Raw genomic sequence first — 12,261 nt, 5'->3', positions numbered from 1 at the left:
GTTAATGAAATCTCCCAGCAAGCAGAGAAAGATAGAAAAGAGAAAATAAAAGAGATGAAAGGATCCTTGCAGAAAGACCAAAATGCAAATTGTAGAAATCCTGCAAAAGGAGAGAGTAGGGGCACCTGGGTGACTCAGTCAGTTAAGCGTCTGATCCTTGATTTCGGGTCAGGTCATGATCTCTAGATTGTGAGATGAAGCCCCAGGCTTGGCTCTGTGCTCAGTGCAGAGTCTGCTCATCCCTCTCCCTCCCCCTCCTTTCCCCCTTCCACCCCCCTCCCCACTCCTCTCTCTCTCTGTCTCAAATAAATAATTTTTTTTTTTTTATAAAAGAACAGAGTAAATACAGATGAGCAAACTCTCACAGGAATAATCCTAGAAAATTCTCCAGACCCAAATGACAGGAGTCCACAAATGGAAAAAGCCCAGGTACTCTGAGCAATGAAAAAAATTTTATACAAAGGTTTGTCACTGTGCAAGAGATAAAGAGATGATTCTAAAAGCTTCCAGGGAGGAAAAGATGGGTCCTAGACAAACAAACAAGAGAGAGAATGACACCATAGTTCTGTTATCAGTACTGAATGGTAGAAGACAATGAAGCAATGCTTTCAGAATTCTGAGGGAAATGCCTGTCCAACCAGAAGATGATTAAATAAAAAGGTAATTGTTTTTGAAGCGATCACTGGGAGGTAGTCTGAGGGGGTGGGACAAGGACCGCAGTTTGTTTCTAACTTATTTGGTGCTATTTGATTGATTGATTGATTGATTGATTTTCATGTATTCAAGTTTCCAGAAAATTTATTTCTTGTCCATCCGTCACTAGATTTTTCTAAGCATGGACTCCAACAGAAAGGGGTTGGGGATGAGATGGAGGAAGGCCTGGAATCCAGGAAACCAAGCACTGCAACCCTGAAGGAGCAGACCTATGGAACAATCAATATGGCCTGACACAAGACAGACACTTCCCTATAGGAGTTTCTAGGAAAATGAGAGACCTAGCTGATTCCCTGTTATATACGACCATTTGGGGGAAATGATGATAGATGCATTGGGCATCTATTTGAGCCATTGTAACAATTTTAAAGTCCTATTCTTTTTCTTTTTCTTTTATTTTAAAAGTACTCAAGAAGTGGGGCACCAGGGTGGCGCAGTCTGTTAAGCATCGGACTTTTGGTTTCAGCTGGGGTCTAGTCCTGCGGTCTTGGGATCAAGCCCCCCTTGGGCTCTGTGCTCAGAGTGCAGAGTGGGCTTAGGTTTCTTTCTCCCTCTCCCTCCGTCCCTGCCTGCTGTGCATGCTCTCTCTCTCTCACTGAAATAAACAAATAAATTTTAGAAAAAATGCTCTCAAGAAATGCAAAAAGAAGAAATATAATCATAGTAGTTTGGCGTACTGAAGTGAACAATATTTACATGGGCATAATATAAACACAGATTAATTGAAATAAAAATTATGGTATAATTACATTGGAAGAGCAGGGAATGGGTGGAGGGGTTGTAAAAGGATTTAATCCACTTTCTAGTAAATGTCACGAAGTCAGGGATTTGTCTGTTTTGTCAGCTCTGGCGTCGCCCAAACACAGAGCAGTGCCTGGCATGTAATAGGTACTCAACTAATAGGTATCTACTGTGCCAGGAAGTCACCGCTGCTGTCTTAAAAGTGGTAAATCAAGAGGAAGCACTATAAGGCTATCATCTAGGAATATGGGAATATATATATACACAAAGAAACAGCTAAAACGATTGAAAAGAAAAAAAGTATTTTATTTTCTGAGGCAATCACTGGGAAGTAGTCTGAAGGGGTGAGACAAGAAGCTGTTTGTCTTTATAACTTATTTGGTGCTACTTGATTTTTTAAAAATTATGCATATGTAATAAATACTTTGGCTAAATTTTTTAATGAAGCAAAATAGATATGAGTTTAAAACAATTCTCTCAAATAAAATATTTTTTTTAAAGAAAGTACGGAGCTATAGAGCTGGACACAAAATGGACCCAGGTCCTTTATCCAAAAAAAAAAAAAAAAAGCCAAACAAAATCCCACTTGCTTTTTCGCCACCTTGACAGAAGTTTTGTTGGAAAATGTAAGGGTGACTGAGCCAATAAAACTCAAGTTTTAATGCACTGCACTTGAATGGCATGAGCTTGTAATGAATTTAGAGAATGTATTAGCGGTGATTTATTTAGCATGGCTTCTGATTTAACTTGGCATTATGACAGTGGGCAAGGTTAAATTATGCCTTACTATGTAATTATGGCTATTTTAAGTTATTGTACTGCTAAGCAAATGACATATTTATTCATTTGGTTGTGTTAAGAATTCTAGGCTACTTTTAATTGGAGCAAATGCAAGGTAGAATGAGTCGATTCTTTTGCCTTAGCTTTGGTGCTAAAACTTCAACAATTCATTTTCTTTTTCTTTTTTTTAAGTAGGTTCAACTCAGGGCTGGAACTCAAGACCTAAGGCTGGGGGACACTTGGGTGGCTCAGTCAGTTGGGCATCTGCCTTCAGCTCAGGTCATGATCCCAGGGTCCTGGGACTGAGTTCCACATCGGACCCTCACTCAGCAGGGAGCCTACTCCTCCCTCTGCCTGCTGCTCCCCTTGCTCCTGCTCTCTCTTGCTCTCTCTCTAGCAAATAAATAAATAAAACCTTAAAAAAAAAAAAAAAACCTGAGCTGAGACCAAGAGTCAGACATTCAATCTACTCAACCCAGGTACCCCAAAACTTCAACAATTCTTATTGGTTTTTCCATGCTCCCACCAAATTGGATGTTTGCCATTTTCCTTCCCCTCTAACATCAGTAACATATGTCTTTTGAGTTGACCTCCAATAGGTCTTTTAGCTACAGTTTATAAAACAAAGCAGAGGCTTTTAAATCAGGTAATGACAATTGTTAATCCTGTTGCTTACTAGCTATAAGTCAGTTACTTAATTTCTCCAGGCCTCAGTTTCCACTACTTTTTAAAAAAGATTTATTTATTTATTTATTTATTTATTTGAGAGAGAGAGAGAGAGGGAGCACATGAACAGGAGAAGCAGAGTGGGAGAGGGGCAGTGGGAGACGAAAGAATCTCAAGCAGACTCCCTGCTGAGCACAGAGCCTGAGGCAGGTCTCGATCCCACAACCCTGAGATCATGACCTGAGCGGAAACCAAGAGTCAGATGCCTAACTGACTGAGCCACTCAGGCACCCCCTTTTCCACAGTTTAAAAGCAGGGATACTAATCTTACCATATGGTACTGTTGATAAATAAGAGGTCAGTGTGCGGGATAAATGCCTAGTGAAGTGTCTGGCACTTGACTTAATAAAGGGCAGGTAGTATTGTTACTTAGAGTTTAGAGATTCTGTTGTTTGATTTTGTGAGACAGTTTTCTCATCTTCCCATAACTTTGCCTTATGGCATGTATGTGTACAATTATTTTATAAACGTAATTAAAATGAATTAAAATTTGGCTTTCAGGATTCCATGAAGCTGTTTTTCTCTCTCTCTCTCTATTCCGTGAGGCTCTTTGAGAGGATAGTGTTATTGCTGTTGCACTGGGACTTCCTGCAAAGTGTGCACTTCATGGCCGTAATATTTAAGAAGAGCCAAGGTGATTATTGTTAGAATTGAGTGATGAGTACATGTGGTCCTTATTATATCATTCTATCTCCTTTTGAATATATTTGAAAATTTCTGTACTAAAAATCTAGAATAAAGGTGAGCTTTCAATGAAGGAAAAGGTATAAAATCAGTCTCCCTGAGCAAAGCATTTGTTGGTATATATCCTCGATTGTTTGGTGAGTCAGCTTATTAAAGAAAGAATCCATTTTCTCGTGAACACTTTCCACTATAGATTCTATTTTTGTTTTCATTCTTATTCTAAAGAGTAGCCTACGTGACAATAACGAACATTGAATCTCTCTTTAGGTCTTGGGAAGCTACACCTGAAGGAGACCCACTCCAGGGAAATCTAGGTAGGAAGCAAAGTGTTGATGCGTCAGCCCGTGGCACACTTTCTCTGCGTTGATACAAAATCAAAGTTCCAGTTAATGACAAGAACTGCTTTGTTGCTGAAGCACTTGTCTTGGGAGTGACAACAAGATTGAGGGTGTAGCTATTAATAGACTATACTTCCTTCTTTTTTCTGGTAGTGTTTGTTGCAAAAGTCCAAGTGTTGCTTATAGAAACCTAGATAAGTCATTATTTGGATAATTATTCTCTTAGTGAAACTCCATTGGTGGTTTTAGTTAAATAAAAAATAGTGCTGCCTTTCCCGCTGTAACCTATTTGACTGGGCTGTTTGTACATTAAGTTGCCCCAAGCCTACAAAGACTTCCCTACAAAGGCTGTGTTTTGCTGGTTCTTCAGGTGATTCATCTACTATATACACATAAAAATTATAGTTCAGAAGGTTGTTGTAAGAATTAATTAATGTTTGTTGTGCCCCTTATGATCCTCAGATGAAAGGCACGAAGGAAATGTAGTGTGCCTACATACGGTAATAACATCAGTACACATTGTAAAGAATGTTGGGATCTTTCTGAATGAAAGGTGGAGTATGAACTTCAAGTTATTTTTATTAGTGTTTGCAGAAGATTCAAACACTATTTGGAGGAATATAATGAAATTCAAGAGATTTTTGGGTGAACACATAACTGACAAAAGAAGGTAGTAGCCAATAATTCTGTTGTAGACTAAGGAAATGAAGTATTTTGTTTCTGGATATGTACATATCAGGAAAGAAAGAAAGAAAGAAAGAAAGAAAGAAAGAAAGAAAGAAAGAAAGAAAGGAAGGAAGGAAGGAAGGAAGGAAGGAAGGAAGAAAGAAAGAAAGAAAAAAAAAAAAAGGAGGAGGAGGAGAAAGATAAAAAGCACATGCTTAATGTTCAAAGAAGGCAGCCTGAAAACAGTAATGAAGATCCTTGATTCTTGAGATTCTTTTCCCACTGAGATAAACATTTATAAACTGGGCAAAAAGTTTATCGGAAATACTTGATCTTATGTTATTCCTCATAGCTTCCCATGTGGTTGGGGGAAGAGAGTTCAAAGAAAGTGAAGGGAACGTGGGAAGAAAAACTGGTTAAACATAAATATCAGTGCACACAGGAGAAACCTGAGAGTTATTTTGAACCCATCCTTCTATTGCAGTCCTTCTGAAAATGAAGGCCTAATAATACCTCCTTCTGAGCATCAGGTCCTCTTGTCCATTCCCACCTATCTCACAATGGATCCCTCAGCATCTCAGATGTGGATTACCACAGTAGCCTCCTGGCTGGCCTCCCTGAACACTCACCCTGTAGACCAAATTCATCACACCCAAGCCCTGTCACTCTGCCTTTGAAGGCCTGAGCTCTTCAAGCCTCCCCTCTACCTAGCCTGCAGTAACTCTCTATTCAGTGACATTGTTCTCCTTGGAAGTTACCCCTCCTTCGTAATCTTCATACCATGGAGATGTTTATCCCTTCCCTCTACCAATATGCATATAACCCATTCTTAAAATTTTGACCAATTTCCCTGACTATGGTAGCTGTTAGTCATCTGTTTCTTTTTTGGGCTTTTCGGCATCTGGGCACCTAGAGTTTGTGTGACAGACTTTCCTGTTTGTTGCTCTTACCTACACAAGTGAGGGCAAGGACTGTCCTTGATACACATTTAGCATGATAGCGTGAAGCGCTTGTAAGAAGCACAGTCAATGTCTGGCTGTCAGTCAATGGCTGATCTTGACTGCGGCTTACTGTCATCTCCCTTTTAGACCAGATGATGGGGTCCTCTGAAGAACTATCGCTTTGGAGTCAGACTGAATGAGAATTCCACCTCTGCCACTTAAATACCGCCTCTATTGCATGAATGTGGGTATGACTTTTATTTTTTGACATCCCCAAAGCTACCAAGACAAATACTAGATATGCCCATCCTACCTCTGACCAGTGAAGAAGACATCAGATCTGGACACAAGAGCCATCAGGTTGTATCCTCTGGCATGAGAGAAAAAAATCTTTTATTAGCTCTGTCCTGAGCCTAAAGTGATATGATTCCCTCAATTTTTACTCCTCTTGCTGCAATTCTACTCTTACTAATAAACTTTCTGGTTTTTCAGTTTCCCCTATACCAGGAAAAGTGAGTCCTGGACAGAGGGTAAGAGTTTCCAGGCACTGGTAAGGAATATATCACTTGACCTTATGGCTGATACATTATTGTCCTATGAGTTTGGTCAGTGTGAACCGTCTTTAAGACACTCATCATCTCTGGGTAATTGAGAAAATCCAATTTATAAAAAGAGCCGAGGCACAATCACAGGGCAATGCCGATCCTGCCAAGTACTCTGACAAAGAGGGCCTGCCAAAGCAGCCAGGTCCTAAGCCATATTTCCACGTCACCTACTGTTACACGCTTCTGCTTGTGAAAGCATCAGTCCTGATTTTCGCTACACCAGAAGGTCAAGAAAGTAGACTTTAGAGCCAGGCAGCTGCAGTTTGAATCATGACTCTTTATTTTTTTTTTAAGATTTTATTTATTTATTTGAGAGACAGACAGCACGAGCGGCGGGGGGAAGAGCAGAGGGAAAGGGAGAAGCAGACTCCCTGCTAAGCATGGAGCCCGATGTGGGGCTCAATCCCAGGACCCCAGGATCATGACCTGAGCCGAAGGCAGTCACTTAACTGACTAAGCCACCCAGGTGCCCCCTGTGAGGACTAACTTAAAGAACTTGTTGACATTTTGTGAATATTTGCTACTTTTCCATTTTTTGGTCAGTATCTTTTGGCCACAAATTTGTTTCCCCATAGCAATTAACAGCAATTCCTTAAAAACAAAAAGGACCTCTGTGCTTTCTTTCCTGAGGTCATTGAGGATGATTAGAGAAAGCTGAAGAAGTAGTTTCAAATAAAGCATAGTGAGGAAGAACAGACATGGGTGGTAGCAACTGTGAAGAAAGGAATACAGGAAGAATCCCATGAACCTGAGGGAAGAAAGGTGCCCAGAGGTATTGCTGGATCTCCAGAAATGCTCCATGATCCCCTTGTGAACCAGAGCTTCTAACTTCACGAAAGGTCTACTCAATGCTTTCTCTCAGCTCTGCAAAGAGATAGTCTTCAATCCTTCAGTAGATAGAATTACTTGTAATACAAGTGAGCTCCTAGTTAATACCCAAGAATGAATAAAACATGCTTTTTTGTGGACATTCTCCGGGAGATTGAGATACATTGTATCCGGTATATTCTTTGAATGATTTAAAACACTGATGGAATTTTTAGAAAATCTACTCCAACCTTCAACATTTCTGAGTCTTCAACATCTTAGAAACAAGCTCAAAACCAAAGTGATCTTTTGGTTTGATTCCAAAATCTCCACTAAGTGTATTTGAAAATATGTTTTCTCGTATCCAGATATAGTGGGCTGTTTTTTCCCCTCCTCTTCTTTGGCAGCACAACCTGAGAGTCCAGATTCTGGAGCCAACTATCAGGACTCATTTCCCAGATCTACGACTTTTTGATGAATGATCTCAGGGCAAGCAACTCAGTCTTTCTCTTTCTTCCACTTCTCCATTTGTAAAGTACTGGTGATGATAATAAAATAACAACAACAACAACAACAAGAATACCTGTTTATAGGTCTGTTGTAAGAATTCAATGTCAGTACTTTTAGGACAATGCCCAATGCATAGTAAGTACTCAGTTAGTATTAGTTGCAAGTGTTACTTTTATTGTTGTCACTTATGGAAGTATCTAAAAATGAGTTTTAATACGGCTTACCTAAAAGGCAAACTGTGGTAAGCATATGATTTTAAAAGGTACTTTAGCACGGATTTATCTGCTTAGACTGCTTCCTCTGGTTTCACGTGGTCTTGGTGGCATTATTAAGCAAGGTCCCCATATTCCCAATCACAAGCGTGGGCACATGCCATGGGTTGGGCCAATCCCTTCCTCTCCTGGACTTTACTGAATGTTGTGCTGAGGATGGGGTTGAGAGGGAGTCTCTCTTCTTTTGCATCATGTACCATAAGAATGAAGCCCTGGGACTACAGCCACATCTTCCCTCCCCTTTCTGCTATGGAAGAGAATGATTCCATCAGACAACGAGTGGCAGATAGTTCCAAGAGATGCAGAGAACAAACTTCTCCCTGCCTAAACAATCTACCACAGTGACATGAATCAATACATTCGCCCTTTTAGTAAAACTATTTTGAATGGGGCTTCTATCATTCATACACATACACACACACACACACACACACACGTATGCACACACACACACACATCCTGGATTTTCCAGCATAATTCCAATTTCAAACATTCTGTTTTATTATTTCCACAATTAATACTGCTAATAATATCTATCCTTTATATCGCTTTGTAAGTGCCAGGCACTGTTCTAAGCATTTTACGTGTTGTAACTCAGTTAAAGCTCCCAACTATGCTGCAAAGTAGGTATTATCATTATTCTCACTTTACAGATGAAGAAAGAGAGAAACAAAGGGATTAATTAATTTGCAGAAGACCATGTAGATACAAGATTCAGAGCAAGGTGGTCTGAATCCAGGGTCCACATTTCTGTGCCTAACCATGTGCAAAATGATCACTGGTCATATACGTTGGTAGGAATTAAACTCTCCATAGTGTGCACTACGAAGGACATAGGAAGTGGCCCACATAATACATGTGTACTAATTTAAAAATGGGGAAGAGGGAAGAACAAATAGGCCAATTATATTCCTGTATCTACTAAACAGAAGGCATACCAGAAAATTATAGTCATCAAAGATTCTCCAGTTTAGGTTAGTTCCTTAGATATCCTTCTCCCAAATTCCATTCATTCCCCCATAGACATTGTGTGTTCTCTAACCCTCTTCCAACTTTAGAGAAGTCTGACAAAAGTTTTGTTCATCTCTGGGATTCCTAAAACATTTGATACCTCTACTGGTTTACCTCCCTTTTACTCTGGATCCCATTGAATTCTGGATTAATTGCTACCCCCTCCTCCCTTGGAAACAGCCCTGGATCAGGTTGCCAAGAACTTCCTACTTGCCAGGCCCATTGAGCCTGTATTAGTATATTACTGTATCTGTATATTACTTAACAGATACTTTTGAGTTTTTTTACAGTGTTCCTCTAACCTTCCTTGAAGCCGTCTCCCATGGTGTTTGGGCCACCACCCCTCCTCATCCTCTTTTTGCATTCTGACTATCCTTTTTCATCTCTTTGTAGCATCTTTCCCCTTTACCATTAAGTATGGATATTCCAGGGGGAACCTGGCTGGCTCAGTTGGTAAAGCATGAGATTCTTGATCTCAGGGTCATGAGTTTGAACCCCACTTTGGGTGTGGAGTTAACTTAAAGAGAATTAAAAAAATTTTTTTAAATTGATATTCCAGTTCCACTTTCTAAACTCCAGTCAACTGTTACTTTTTCCAGGAACTCTTCCCTGTCAACTACCCCCAGAGAGTTGATCAAACCTTCATCTGGTCTGGATCTGTGCTTTGTCTGTGCTTGTTGCCCTTGTGCTGTGTTATTTATCCCTACTTGTATCTCTTTCCCTTTGGGCTGAAAATTCCCACAAGGGATTTTTTTTTTCCATCTCTGTGTCCCCAGCACTTAGCAAGTTTTCACCACACAGTAGGTTCCCAGTAAATGTTTCTGAAAAAATAAATGGGTTTGTGTGGTTTTCAGTTGCAGAATATTTGCCTATTATGACTCACCTTGACCCTTCTGTAGAATAGGAGAGGCATTATCATAAAGATGCCTAGAGATGTGAATTATCCACATAAGTCGAAGGACACTTGGATACCCAGTAGTGAACATCTGATATCCAGTATGTCTGAACATCTATTTTCCTGCTAAATAAATCATTGATGGGTGCGTGTGTATACTTGTGTGTTCACAGGGAACTAACACAAAGTAGGCCAGTAGTACCTGACACAGAAATCAAAATGCCTGGTTCCTAGTCCTGGTTCTATCAATTATTACTTAGCCCAGTGATTGTGGATAGTTATTTAGCTAATCTGAAGTTTGAATTTGGGGGGGGGGGGCAGTGGGAAGAGGAGAGAGAGAATCTTAAGCAGGCTGCATGCCCAGCAGGGGAGCCTGACATGGGGCTTGATCCCCAACTCTGAGATCATGACCTGAGCCAAAATCAAGAGTTGGACACTTAACCAACTGAGCCAACCAGGAGCCCCAGCTTGAAATTTTTTTTAACGGTAATAAAAACCTCTACCCTGCCTAGCACATAGAGTTGCAATGTAGGTAAGATGGAAGAGATATAGACACGCTTTAAAAACTGTCGTAGGTGGTTAAATTGGTTGTAAAAAAAAAAAAAAATGAACACACCCAGATTATGTCAGGAAGTGAATGATTTATTGGAAGGATATCTAAGGAAAAATTTTAAAAAGAGAATAGAAGCATGGGGCGCCTGGGTGGCTCAGTCGTTAAGCGTCTGCCTTCAGCTCAGGGTGTGATCCCAGTGTTCTGGGATCGAGCCCCATGTCAGGCTCCTCCGCTGGGAGCCTGCTTCTTTCTCTCCCACTCCCCGTGCTTGTGTTCCCTCTCTCGCTGGCTGTCTCTATCTCTGTCAAATGAATAAATAAAATCTTAAAAAAAAGAAAGAGAGAGAGAGAATAGAAGCAGAAAACTCAGCCACAAGTTTCAGGCAGCCAGGAAAGCAGGAAGTGACATAGTCAGTGGGTCACACAAGAGTAATGGGAACCTGAGGATAGCTGAACTGGACAGAAACTGTAATGTGGCTTCCAAACTGGAAGTTTCTTCAGAGGCCAGCACAGATAAATCATCCTCCCCTCAATCCCGACCACACGAGCTTGCTAACTTTTCCTGAGTGCCCTGCAATCGACATAATGTCGTTTCTCTCTGCCTTTGTTTCTCTCAGAGCACCTTTCTGCCTTTACTCCTGCTACCAACTAACTGACCCCCTAAATCCACAGATCAAACACCAGACAGATTTTTGCTAAGGACGTGATGGCAAAGCTCTTGCTCCTGTTTGCCTCACAGGAAGCCTGACAGCCAATTGTGGGCTATTCTCAAGTTAGAGCCACTCCACTGGTCCAGTTAGTGGTGGCCATGGTGATAGAGCCAAGAGGAAGAAACACACTCACTTATTTCTATACCCAAGACTCTTGCTTTAGATTAAGCACGGTAGGATGCCACTAGGCTAAAGGGACAAAGGGAGGGAGGACTGTTAAGGAAACCCAGGGACTAGAGCTACCTGGTGAAAGCCTGCATAGCTGCTGCTGGAGTAAGGAAGGAAATGGCTGATGCCCAGGATTCCACCCCCAGCACGCGGGAGCGGATTTGATGACAAACAACCTGGCTTCTTTTTCCTGCCGCTCTCCAAACTCTTCCTATTAGCCACACACACTAGGAAGTCAGCTGACACAAGAAGGTCAGTCCTCCCTGTGAGAGAGAGGTGAGGGAGGGCAAGAAATGCATCTGAGGGCACACAGGCTCAGGACCAGCTCTGTACGTAATTAACGGAGTCCAATCTTCAGTTTACTTGGGGATGGCCAAGAGGGTCAGCATGGTTGTAATGTTGACTGAATACGTAGGGATGACCAGAACTGGTTTTGAATCTTAGCTCTGCTATTTATTCTGTTTTATTTGGGGTGAGTTACTTAACCTTTACAAACCTCAGTGCCTTGTTTTGTAAGATGGTGATAATAATACCAATTTTCTAGAATTGTAAAGATTCAACATAATGAACAGAAAACTTTCAACACAACGTCTAGACATGGGGAATGCTTTATTGTTGACAGTGATGATGGTGGTGGTGATGGTGGTTGTCTGCCCCTGTCAGTCTATGTTTCATTTTTGCATCTCCAACAGCCTGTCTTAGCAGTTTTTTCCAAGCTACTTAAAAATATAGACATTACTGGGCCTCTGAGTAATCTTAACCAATATCAGGGTTACCTGAGGTTAAAAAGTTTGAATTGATAAAATGCCATGAAATTTTCTGTGTCTCATCAAAAAACTCATGAGGTGCTTTGTGCATATGATATACCTCATTTTATTCTGTTTCGTGTGTTTCTGTTTTTTTTTCCCTTAGAGAGAGAGCACACATGAGCGGGGGTGGGGAGGGCAGAGGGAGAGGGAGAGAGAGAATCTCAAGCAGATGCCCCAACTAAGCATAGAGCCCAATGTAGGGCTTGATCTCACGACCCTGGGATCATGACGTGAGCTGAAATCAACAGTCAGATGCTTAACTGACCGAGCCACCCAGGTGCCCCTATTTTTTTTATTGCACTTCACAGATACTGTGTTTTTGACAAATTAAA

The sequence above is a fragment of the Ursus arctos genome, unplaced genomic scaffold (genome assembly GCF_023065955.2).
Source record: "Ursus arctos isolate Adak ecotype North America unplaced genomic scaffold, UrsArc2.0 scaffold_2, whole genome shotgun sequence".
NCBI lineage: Eukaryota > Metazoa > Chordata > Mammalia > Carnivora > Ursidae > Ursus > Ursus arctos.
Note: the sequence above shows the minus strand (reverse complement) of the source record.